Below are 12,875 nucleotides of genomic sequence, written 5' to 3'. Positions count from 1 at the left end.
AAAAAAGACACGCATTGACAAGGGCAGGTACCCTCAGGACATGTGTTATGTGGACACCTGCTCAGGAGACACTCAGTGAAACCTACATATTAATAGTCTGAACCCAGTTTATAAGACTTGAAACTATAATCTTTGATTCTCATTGTTTGTTAGTTTTGTATGAGCGTGTCTACGTATGTTTATATGCATACATGCATGTACATGCCTGTGGAAGGCAAAAGAAATTGAATCCCTAAAATTGGAGTTACAACCACTTATGAGCTGAAGTATAGGTACTTGAAGCCAAATTCCAGTAGTCTGCAAGAGCAGCAGACACTCTTAATTGCTGAGCCATCCTACATTCATGAGTGTTTTTATTACAATATGACATACACCAAAATGTAGCTAAAACAAAATAAAGTTTATCTACTGAAAACCATACAGGAGACATTTCTATAACCATGACACCAGTAAATAAATCAGCACAACACAGAAACTGTGCCTTATGGGTTTTCCGATATAGCAAGCTGTGTCAATTTAGACCTTATCTAAATGCATCCTATCTCATATATAAAAATGTATATGAATATTTTTGTCTCAAAATTATGCTGGAAAGATTGACTCAATTTTAAAACTATTCAGAGTAAATTTTATTTTGTTGTATAATATTCTGACATGACAATACTACAATGTAATGCTGCTGCTCTGATTTCAATAGACAATCATTATTATAATTTTGTTTCAAGTCTCCCTTAGTCAACATTATATTTATGAATATGATCTATATTGTTCCAATTTGTTTTTTTCTGTTATAGAATGGTCTCTCATAAGAGCAAATTTTTGTAAATTATACTGCTGGGTTTGTTTTTTTCATTTATATGCATGTTGGTATCAGTGTTTTATGGATATCGTATCCATGCATACATGTAAGCTTTCTGGTTGTACTTTTACTGAAATCTGAAAGAACTGTGGTATAGGACATGTGTATTTTAAACTTTATTGTAGCCTAATTTCTCCTAGTTACTTTGGACTAATTTGCCCTCTCAAAGGTAATCAAGTACAACTCCTTGTTTCTCTTGTCATGATAGACACTAAGAATTTACAATCTTTTTAAAATTTAGAGAGCCTTACTCTTAAAAAAAAAAAAAAGAACCAAAATTAAAAAACTATTTGAGGAAGGATAGAAACAAAGAATAAAATAAAAAATGTGATTGTTGTAACCTACATGGACCAGAGAGAACAGTCAGAAAAAAAGTCTTTAAATATTTTACAAGACTCAAATGAAACACATACCTAGATAAAATGCCTTTAAACTTTAAATATAGGCTGTTGTGGGATATTTAATCACAGTGTGGTCCCTGAGGTTCTGTTATTTACTAAACAAGCCTGTTTCTAGTTATGGTGTGGCTCAGCTCTTAGCACACACTTTTAACACCCACCCCGTACTGGAATACAGACATGTCCTTAGTACACACCTTTAGTCCCAAACAATGACGGTAAAATTAGTTTGCAGAAAAAAGCACCCATATTTGAAAGTGATATCTAATTGAGTGACAGAAAAAGTGACCAATCAGAGAAAGATTTGACAGAATAGGATATGCCCAACTCTTGCAAGAAGAAAGAAGAAAGGGAAACTACTTAAGGGGCAGTGCAGAGAGAAACAGGGAGAGGAGGCAGTCTTACTGGGAGAGCTTTACAGAGGGAGATTGCAGAGAGAGAACAAGCTAGACATGGGTGAAGACAGAATCAGCCAGAGAATGACAAGAACTAGAAGATTAGAGTGGATTTCCAGAGTTAGTTTGAGACCAAACAGAGCAATTCAGGCAGAGGCCCAGAGAGAAGTGAGATTGAGTCAATCAGCTTGGAAAAGAGTTTGAGCCAGAACAGCTGAGTTGACCAGGCAGCCAGAGATCAGAAAGAGCTAGAAAGGATGAAGTTATTCAGCAGCAAGTCTCAGAGGCTGAAAACATTTTAGGTCTAGATTAAATTTTATGCAGGCTAGCAGCTTCTAGGACAAGGCTTAGGTAAACCCCTGAGACAATTACTACAGGGAAATAAAAGATACATTTACAAAAGGCTAGGATCATAAGGAGTCAGAAGGCACAGAGAACACCAGGAGAACACAGCCCACAGAATCAACTAAGCAGGTTGCATATGAGCTCACAGAGACTAAAGCAGCAAATACCAGGTTTGCATGGGTCCGTCTGCACCAGGCCCTTTGCATATATATTATGGCTATTAGTTTGGTGTTTCTATGGAACTCCTAACTGTGGGAGCTAGTATTTCTCTCATTGTTTTGTGTATTCCTAGGACTATTGTCCTCCTAGTGAATTGCCTTGCCCAGCCTCAATATGAGGGCTTTAGCCTTGTCTTATTGTATCTCATTTTGTTCTGTTTGGTTGTTGTCCCTTGAAGGTCTGCTCTTCTTTTTTGAAGGGAAGTGGATGGGGAGTGGACCTGGGGGAGAGGGAAGGTGAGTGGAGGCATGGAGGAGTGGAGGGAGGAGTGGGGGAAGGAGTGGAGGGAGGAATGGGGGGAAGAGTAGAGGGAGGAGTGGAGGAAGGTGTGGAGGGAGCAGAAAGTGTGGTTGGGATGTGTTATATGAGAGAATCTACTTTCAATAAAAAGATTAAAAATGGAAAAACTCCTCAAACTTCATGGGTATATTGAAAAATAGTGCTAATGATTTCCTCTGAAAGGAAAAAAAATAGAAAAAAGTCAAGAAACTCAAGAAAATGAAAACAAAACAATACAAAACAAAACCTGGAACCCCAGTATATTACCAGTACTTTATCATAGTTTGAAGACAGAAAAAATATTTTAGAAAACAAATGTGACAAAAAATGTCCAGAAATGGACAAGAAAAATACCCAAAACTAAAACGTATGGATTTCTAGATGGCAAAGTTTCACAAGGATGGCATAAGATGCTGAGCTGACATGAAGCCAAGTAAAACTCACACCTAACAGAAACACCACTGAATTTCAGAGCAGAGGAAAGATAATCACACACAGAGAGAAAAGACCGAGTGCTGCAGAAGAGCAGAGTGATTCAGGAGATGATGGGAAAAACACACCAGAATCCTTGGCTAGAGAGAGTGAGAAAAAAACAGAAAACAAAAACCAAAACCCAAAACAAAAGGACCACATGGCACGGAGCAACGTAGCCTCACCCCACTGAAACACTGGACTCACATACAGGCATGGATGTAATCAAGACTTTACTGTGCAGTGAGGTGAATCATTGCTGATGGCAGAACAGAATCACTTCAGATGATCAGCATCCCAAAACCTTCTTCCCATTGGCCTTTCTTAGGAAGTTATAAGAGATACCTAATCAAACCCAAAAGAAAGACACTGGTCCAGGAAACAGAGAAATACTGAAGGCCCATGCAGCTAGCTGTTCAGGAGAACTTCCAGGCCAGAGTTGAAAACAGAACCACCAGGTGATCTAGCTGTGCACTCCTAGGCGTATGCACAAAGAATTCAATGATTGGAACTGGAGAGCAATTTGTTACATAAAATTTGCCAGATTCATAAAAGCAATTATGACATATTTTCTTATAGGTGGAATATACATTAGATTTATATAAAACACATAAATATAATTGTTTATTTACATTTACATATGTATGTGCACACATTTTATATACATATCTTGACATTAAAATAGAAATGGAACTATGAGAAGAAAGACATTGAAGGGGGAGAGATTAAACCAGAGAAGGTGGTAGAATACATGTGACATGAAGGCAAAAGAGAGAACGTTTGGGGAAGAGGAAGAGGACCAGGTGGACAGGGAGGGTTGGGGAAGGTGGTAGTAGAGGAAGACAGATCAGAGCAAATAACCATGGCATGTGTGTCTGTGTCTGAGCACACAATAGCAAAACACAACGTTAAAAATTAGGGAGGGACAGAATTCTAGACTGCATCCCTAGTAAAAATGATACCCAACAGAGTTTCAGATTTCTGTGCTCTTTTATAACACTATGACTCCATGAGACTTCACAGCTCTATTGGGGAGTTGTTGAAAATGTGATGATATTGTATCCATGGAAAACTAGACACAAAACAATGAGAGGCTCAGGACACAAGAGGAACAGTGGAAGAGAAGAGGAAGACCCACCATGCTTCACTATGTTGTTGTGTGGACTGTCCATACACAGCAATAAAACTGATGATGCTGTGTTAGAATACATTCACTTTAAGTGCTCACGGAGGAAGAGAAGACCTTTCAAAATAGAAGTCAATAGAAAGGATATACAATATCTAAAATGAAAAATGTATGATAATTGGACATACAGAAATAACCAACCAACCAGCCAGTCAAGAAATAAACAAAGACCAACATACAATGTTGAAAGCTGTTGTCTTTCTAGTTAGAATCAAGTGTACAGGGTGAGGGTGACGGTTTTTCATTCTCAGTGTGATTCTATGCCTTACAGTGCTTTGGCTTTCTTGACCCATGTGGATTAATTACTCTCATTAGTTTTAATTGCAAAGTTAGCCAGAAAAATTGAAAGAAGCAAAAAAGCAGATAAGCGCCAAAAATGCCAACAATAACTCATAGTTTATGTGACTTAGAAATTACACTGTCAGTGAAGAAATCAACATCCCGCCATTTTAGAGGCAAAGCTCAGGGTTGCTATCCAGATGACATAGCTAGGATACAGAACTGATGATCTTTCACTCCAAAGACACACTGTTCAGTAACATGATCATGTCTTGTGAGGAAGCTCCAATATTTGCCAAAAGCATACATCAAATTTTCCTAGTGCTAAATCTCACGCCCTTTTCAATCTATCCTGTTCCAGAAAAACAAAAAAAAAAAAAAAAAAAAAAAAAAAAAAAAAAAAAAACAGCAACAAAACCCAGCAAAAAATATCCTCATATTTTCTTTTCAAATAAACTCAAGAGTAATTTCAGAAATGAAGCACTAGCTCACTTTCAGTGGCAGTATCTGTTAGAACTGCAAAGGGTTAAAAACATTCGCAGTGGAGAATTAGAGATCTCTTTTTGAGGAAACCAATATAGTCTCTTCCCTTAGTCAGAAACTGCCTCAGCCCAAAGGAAGGAACTCTCAGGAGACTGTCCAGTCCAGCTCTGCTCAAACTGCTTCCCTGGGGTCAACATCCCCCCTCACCCCCGGAATCCAAAGAGGAAGGAGGAGGAAGAAACACTCAGAATATTCATGTCAAAATTTCAGAAAGTTTTTTTCCCAAGAGACCTTGGATCAAAGAGCAAGCACCAATAAAGGATTGAAGCACCTGAGAAGTGGTCCTTCCCTGCCAGCTGCCACCACCCCCACTGAAAGGATGATTTATTTTCATTTTTTATTAGATATTTTCTTTATTTACATTTCAAATGTCATCACCTTTCCTAGTTTCCCCTTCAGAAACCCCTGTCCCTTCCCCCTCCCCCTGCTCACCAACACACCCACTCCTGCTTTCAGGCCTTGGCATTCCCCTATACCGGGGTATAGAACCTTCATAGGACCAAGGGCCTCTCGTCCAATTGATAACCAGCTAGGCTATCCTCTGCTACATATGCAGCTAGAGCCATGAGTCCCATCATGTGTTTCCTTTCGTTGTTGGTTTAGCCCCAGGGAGCTCTGTAGATACTGCTTAGTTCATATTGTTGTTCCTCCTGTGGGTATTCAAACCCCTTCAGCTCTTTGGATAATTTCTCTAGCTCCTCCATTGGGGACCCTGTGCTCAGTCCAATGGATGACTGTGAGCATCCACTTCTGTATTTATCAGGCACTGGGAGAGCCTCTCAGGAGACAGCCATATCAGGCTCCTGTCAGCAAGCTCTTGTTGGCATCCACAATACTGTCTGGTTTTGGTGGTTGTATATGGGATGGATCCCCAGGTGGGGCAGTCTCTGGATGGCCTTTCCTTCAGTCTCTGCTCCACACTTTGTCTCTGTAACTCCTCCCATGGGTGTTTTGCTCCCCCTTTCTAAGATGGATAGAAGTAACCACACTATGCTCTTCCTTCTTGAGTTTTATGTGTTTTGCAAATTGTATCTTGGGTATTCTAAGTTTCTGGGCTAATATCTTCGTATCAGTGAGTGCATATCATGTGTGTTCTTTTGTAATTGGGTTACCTCACTCAGGATGATATCCTCCAAATACATCCATTTGTCTAAGAATTTCATAAATTCATTGTTTTTAATAGCTGAGTAGTACTCCATTGTATAAATGTATCACATTTTCTGTATCCATTCCTCTGTTGAGGGACATCTGGCTTCTTTCCAGCTTCTAGCTATTATGAATAAGGCTGCTATGAACATAGCATGTGTCTTTATTATGTGTTGGAGCATCTTCTGGGTATATGCCCAGGAGTAGTATTGCTGGATCCTCTGGTAGTAATATGTCCAATTTTCTGAGGAACCGCCAAACTGATTTCTAGAGTGGTTGTACCTGCTTGCAATCCCACCAGCAATAGAGGAGTGTTCCTCTTTCTCCACAACCTTGCCAGCATCTGCTGTCACCTGAGTTTTTGATCTTAGTCATTCTGACTGGTGTGAGGTGGAATCTCAGGGTTGTTTTGATTGGCATTTCCCTGATGACTAAGGATGTTGAGCATTTTTTAGGTGCTTCTCAGCCATCCAGTATTCTTCAGTTGAGAATTCTTTATTTGGCTCTGTTCCCCATTTTTCATAGGGTTATTTGGTTTTCGGGAGTCTAACTTCTTGAGTTCTTTGTTTATATTGAATATTAACCCTCTATTGAATGTAGGATTGGCAAAGATCTTTTCCTAATCTGTTGGTTCCCTTTTTGTCTTATTGACAATGTCCTTTGCCTTACAGAAGCTTTGCAATTTTATGAGGTCCCATTTGTTAATTAATTCTTGATCTTATCAATACAAGCCATTTGTGTTCTGTTCAGGAATTTTACCCCTGTACCCATATCTTCCAGGCTCTTCCCCACTTTCTCCTCTATAAGTTTCAGTGTCTCTGGTTTTATGTGGAGTTCCTTGATCCACTTGGACTTGAGATAAGAATGGATCAATTTGCATTCTTCTACATGCTAACTGCCAGTTGAGCCAGCACCATTGGTTGAAAATGCTATCTTTTTTCCACTGGATGTTTTAACTCTTTTGTCAAAGATCAAGTGACCATAGGTGTGTGGGTTCATTTCTGGGTCTTCAATTCTATTCCATTGATCTACTTGTCTGTTCCTGTACCAGTACCATGCAGTTTTTTCACAATTACCCTGTAGTACAACTTAAGGTCAGGGATGGTGATTCCACCAGAGGTTCTTTTATTGTTGAGAATAGTTTTTGCTATCCTATATTCCAGATGAATTTGCAAATTGCCCTGAAAGGATGATTTAAAGGCATTTTGGAATGTATAGGTCAGTGTCACAAGGCTTCTGTTATGGCCAATGTCACTATACAAATCTCCCCTTCTGAACTCCAGCTACAGTTTTTCCTGGAGATTCTCCAACCATGTCAAATGGTTCTTCTGTGACATCTTCACACTTACCCTTTCTTCTGTTTGGAATACATCTTCCTCAGAATGACACATGGCTTACTTACCAGCAGTCAGCTTATATGTCACCTCTTCCACTAAGACTTACCTGGCATTCTGTATCAAATGGAAATATCTATATGTCTCTGTAGTAGTCAGCTTTTCATTCCTGTAACAAATTACCTGAACCAATCAGCTCATAAAGAGAAAAGGTTTATTTTGTTAGCAATTTTTAAATATTTCAGTCCATAATTGGCTAGTTGAATTGATATAGGTCTACACCAGCCCTGTAAGTACCTAGTGGGGCAGACCTGTCTGTCTCATGAGTAAGGAAAAAATGAAGAAAGAACGGGGTCCCACTATTACCCTCAAGGATCTACAGACTTCCAACTAGGCTCTGGCTCTTCTGGCTTTCATCACCTCTAATGGCACCACACTGAGAAAAAGCCTTTAACAGTTGGACTTGGGGTAGGTAGTCAAGGAACTTAATGTCTAAACTCTAGCAGTCTCTATCAGTGTTTCCTTCTTAAATGTCTCCTGACATTGGTTTAATTAGAATTTTTCTCTACATACCTCCTTGTGTAAAGCCCTTTATTTCCCCTACCTTATTCAAGGACAAGTCACCAAAGGCTGAAATAAGGTTGTTCAGTGGGTGTTTGAGAGATGGGGAGAATCAAGGAGAAGAGTCCTCCTTCTTAGTATTCTCTAAGGAAGACATAGCTAAGGATATATGTGAGGTCTTCAGAGAGCTAAGGTCAAGTAAGCTGATTTCAATTTGCCTGACATCACTGGAATTGGAAGATATGAGACTGGAAGAAGAAAGAAAAGAGATCCCTCCAGTAAGAATCAGGACAGCCAGCAGTCAGCAACAGAGCAGGGGATAAACTGATACTCAACCATGAACAGATGCTGAGCACATCAGACACTTAAAGAAAGAGCCTGTGCTGTATCTTCTACGTCCAGTCAAGAGAGCTTCAGAAGTAGAAAAACAGTAGTTAAAAATCAAGCATTTGGAGGCAGTGATCTCAAAGTCAGCTTTTTTTTTTTTATGCCAGTGTCCAGGAATATAGCTGATCTCTATTTTAAGAAGCAGAGCTGTCAGTGCAGTGATCCAGGAAGATAATTTAATAATAGCACTTTGGGTCTGGGGAGCTATAAAATCACAAATTTCTCTGAAGTATTCCAAGGTTTAATTTATATGAGGCTTAAAAAGACTATGTCTAATTTGGAAAGAGGTGTGCTAGCTCCTTCCAAAAACCCAGGGACACTTTCCTAAGTGAAGAAATGAATTCATCTCCATGGTAATGGAGAATTTACAAGTGACCCACCCCTTAAGCCCACACTGTAGCATCAAATCAACATGGCAAGCCTCAGTCAGGTGACAGAGCTCTGGATGTATCTGTCCCTCAGGTCCCCAGGGAAGCCCTTGATGATTCTCCAGAAGCTGTTTCCTAGAAACAGAGGTGTTAAAACTGATGAAAAGGGGGCCACTCTGGTCTAAAAGCTTTTTGAGGGACAAAAATTAAATGCATTTTCTTTCAGGGAACAGGAGCAGCAGAATGAAGAGTGGAGCCATTGGAAAAACAGAGCTGTCAATGCCAGTTCAGTCATCCCTCCAAAATCAAGCTTAACAAATGGTCATGCTCCTGCCTGTGTCCATCTTTGTGCTGACCAGGACAGCACAGGACAAAAGCTAGTACGCTATTATGAACAAAGTGGTTTCTTTGTTCCATGCTGGAGATGGAACCTATAGTCCACTGCATGCTGGGTAGAAACTGTACTAGTGAGATTCATCCCCAGCACAAATGGCTTAATTTTCATCTCACAGCTGGGCAGACTTATACAGAGTACAAAATTCCAAAATTAGAAGAAAGCAACAGGTGCCATCCTAAGCTCTCTGCTTAACACTCACACATCTTAAAGTCCAAGAATCCATGACTTAGGATAATGCCAGCCAGCCTAACAGATCAACCCCAAGTCCTCTGCGTGCAACTTTATACACAATAGCTCAGTGTGAATCATCCAGCTTGCACTGCAGTCTCCTGCATCCTGTGATGGCCTCAGAGTTTTCTGATGGATGAGGAAGATTCAGAAAACTCTATTCTCACCACGGCTTTGAAAGCATCACACATCACCTCCACTCTCACTTCATTGGTAAGATCCAAGCAATAGACCATACCTGGGTACCAAAGGGACCTGAGGATATGCTCCGTGCTGAATGCAGATTTCCCCGTATATGCTTTTGCCTCAGATATACAAGCGATCCTCACAAACAGTAATGCATCCAAGCCTTAGGCATATTCTCCAAAACTGGCACATTTTCATATTTTTAAGGTATGCACGGGGCTATCACTAAACAGTGAGATCAAACAAACTTCAAAGCCCAGTTCCTTAAACACTAATCTGTATACCAGTCTCTTGGGAAAGGTGATAATATTCAGAATCTGTCTGTGCATTCAGGGTGGGCAGATTCTGCATGTGTAACTGTGCTGGGATGACTCCAACAAGCTAATCCATAAACCACACACCGAGAGCAGGAACTTGTAGGAGGCTTGGCAAAAAAAGACTAATCTGTTTGTGTCTCTGACTGCCATCTATAAAGAGCTAGTTTAGAGCTAGGGAAATGGCTCAGTCCATAAAGTCAGAAAGCATAAGGACCTGAGTTGAGATCTCCAGCACCTCTGTAAAATATGCATACTGTGCATGCAAGGGAGAGGCAAAGGCTAGAAGATCCTTGATGCTTGCGCTCCAGCTAGTCCTGCTGAGTCAGCGAACTCCAAGTAGAGAGGAAAATGCGTTCTCCAAAACTGATGTGGAAAGTTTGAGAGATGGCTTATGGAGGGAAAGCAGTTGATGTGAAGGTGAGGACCTGATTTGAATCCTTAGAACACACATAAATCGGGCCTGGTACTGCATGTCTGTCATTCCAGTGCCCCAGCAGTGAGATAGGAAACAGAGCTCTGCAAGCCAGACTGGCATTGGCAACAATGAACAAGGAGAACCTGTCTCAGACACCATAGAAGGCCTAGACCAACACCTGAGGTTGTCCTCTGACCTCCGCTCACTCTATGCCACTAGTGTGCCCACACTCACACAGAGAAATGCACATACAATTTTACACACAGATATCATACACATACACATACTTACATGCACACACACACATGTGCACGCACAAGCATTCACGATGAAGTACTCACTGGGATCTCCATACAGGGACGTATGACCTAGCTCACTGTCTCTTCCATGTCTCCAGTCCCACCACACTCAGTCCATTCAGTGGACCCTCATTACTGTACTTGGAAAATGCCCATGTGCATGCTTGGGAACACTTCCACTGCTTAGAATGCTCCCCTTGAAGACATGCACTCAGCCAGCTCTCTGCATCCTCCAAGTCTTAGCACAAAGGTCACCTTCTGAAGCAGACCTACCTCAGCCAGTTTTAGAACGCACCTTATCTCTTTCTCCAGTCACTCCCAGCATCCCTTTTCCCACTCAGCACTTCCATAGCCTGTCAGGACACTATAGCCTCTGTGGACAATAGTACCTGGGACACGACACAGTGATATGGGCAGGTCACTAGTCTCACCTATCCAGCCACCAGGATGTGGGGCCTCTTCTGTGTCTTCAAGTCTCTTGATGTTAAATCACAACTATATTAAGACATAGAAATAAGGGGAAAGGATAAAAAGAAGGGAAGGTTGGAACCAGCACTTAGAAAGAAAATATACCCTGAAAGGCTAACAGGACCATGACTCGCTGTTAAAGAGGAGAGGCAGTTTTTGACGTCAAGATGATGTCATCTTCAAAACTTTTCCTTTTTTTCTTTTTATTTCTTTATTTCATGTGTGTATACACACACACACACATACACATATATATATTACATATATATATATATATATATATATATATATATATTACCTCACCTCAGCTCACATCTACCTAGCTTCTTCACTCCCTAGCACTATGATTGCACATGTCATAATATATGTATTTGTGTAGGCATTTGTATGATACGACATATGCACATGTGTGTATGAGTGTGTGTGTGTGTGTCCTCCCCTTCACTCCCTATCTTATTTTTTGAGAAGTGATCCCACACTGCACCTGAAGCTCACTGACATCTGCAGTAACAGGGCAGGGAGAGTAAGCTCCAGACATCTCCCTGTCTTCACTGCTGAACACTGTGATAGCAGATGTCACTGCACCCAGCATGTGAATGCAGGTCCTCACCCTTGGGTGTACAGACATCCCTAGTCCCAGCCCAAGCTCCTTTCTTGTTTAAATTGGAGCTTACCCCTTTGAGGGACTGTCACAGAATAATACACTGCATAGCTTTGCATAGAAACTGTATCTGTCTCACAATTCCAGAGACTGACATCAGATGCCAACAAGCCAGTGAGGGCCTGTTTCCCGATATGCAAATGCCTATCATCTTATGTATACTCACCTGGCACAAGTCCTCAGCAAGCAAGTTGTCATGCTGTTCTTGATCCCATCCCTGAGGGCCCCAAAGACCTCAAATCCCAATACCATTCCATTGGGGGCTTAAAGTTTTAACCTATGAATTGGGGTGGGGAAGTTGCAAACATTTAGTCAACAACAAAAATTCTTAGTGTGAATTAACAGAGTCTTCCTTTGCTGAGGTCACATAGAAGAGAGATGAAGGACCTCCTAAGAATGCCTGTCAGGGATTCCCTGGCTGTTTGAGCTAGAAATAGAACTCACTGTGTACACAAGGGTGTAATAGCATCTACAACCACCGTGCTAGGGATAAAAGCTCGGTAGATGTCTGGAGTTCGCTGACCTGCCACTCTAGATGACAGTGAGCTTCAGGTTCAGTGTGAAGTGATTTCTCAAAAAATAAAATGGGAACCACTGACCTCTGACCTACACACACACACACACACACACACACAGCTTCAAATGCTCCTAGAAGAACTAGATTCCATGACTGGAGCCAGTTTCAGCTACAACAAGAATTCTATTAAATAGGAGCTAGAGGAGAAGGTAGTCAAGGAATCTCAGAATATACAGGGCCTGAGAGTTAGGCTGTTTTTAAATTAACAGCAATCTTTTGGTCTTTAAGACTGTTTACTATTAAAACCATTTACTGAAATGTTAACGGCACCACACAACACATAGACACAGGCACACACACACACAGGCGCACACACACACACACACACACACTTATATTCATAATCCAAACCATTCCTTTGCCCAAGGCCACAGAGAAGATGGATGAAGGTCCCCTTGAGAGTGTCTGTCATTGATTCCTTGTACCTTTTGATACGGGGATATATGATACATCACTGGATCCCAATCTTTGCCTCCAGACTTTACTTGACAACAGCCACAAATCCAGAGGCCTGCCCAGGCAACAGCTTGTAAATGTGCAGCTCTGGCCAGGCAAAC

The sequence above is a fragment of the Mus caroli genome, chromosome 12, assembly GCF_900094665.2.
Source record: "Mus caroli chromosome 12, CAROLI_EIJ_v1.1, whole genome shotgun sequence".
Classification (NCBI taxonomy): domain Eukaryota; kingdom Metazoa; phylum Chordata; class Mammalia; order Rodentia; family Muridae; genus Mus; species Mus caroli.
The sequence above is the reverse complement of the archived record's forward strand: the minus strand, read 5'-3'. Positions refer to the sequence as shown.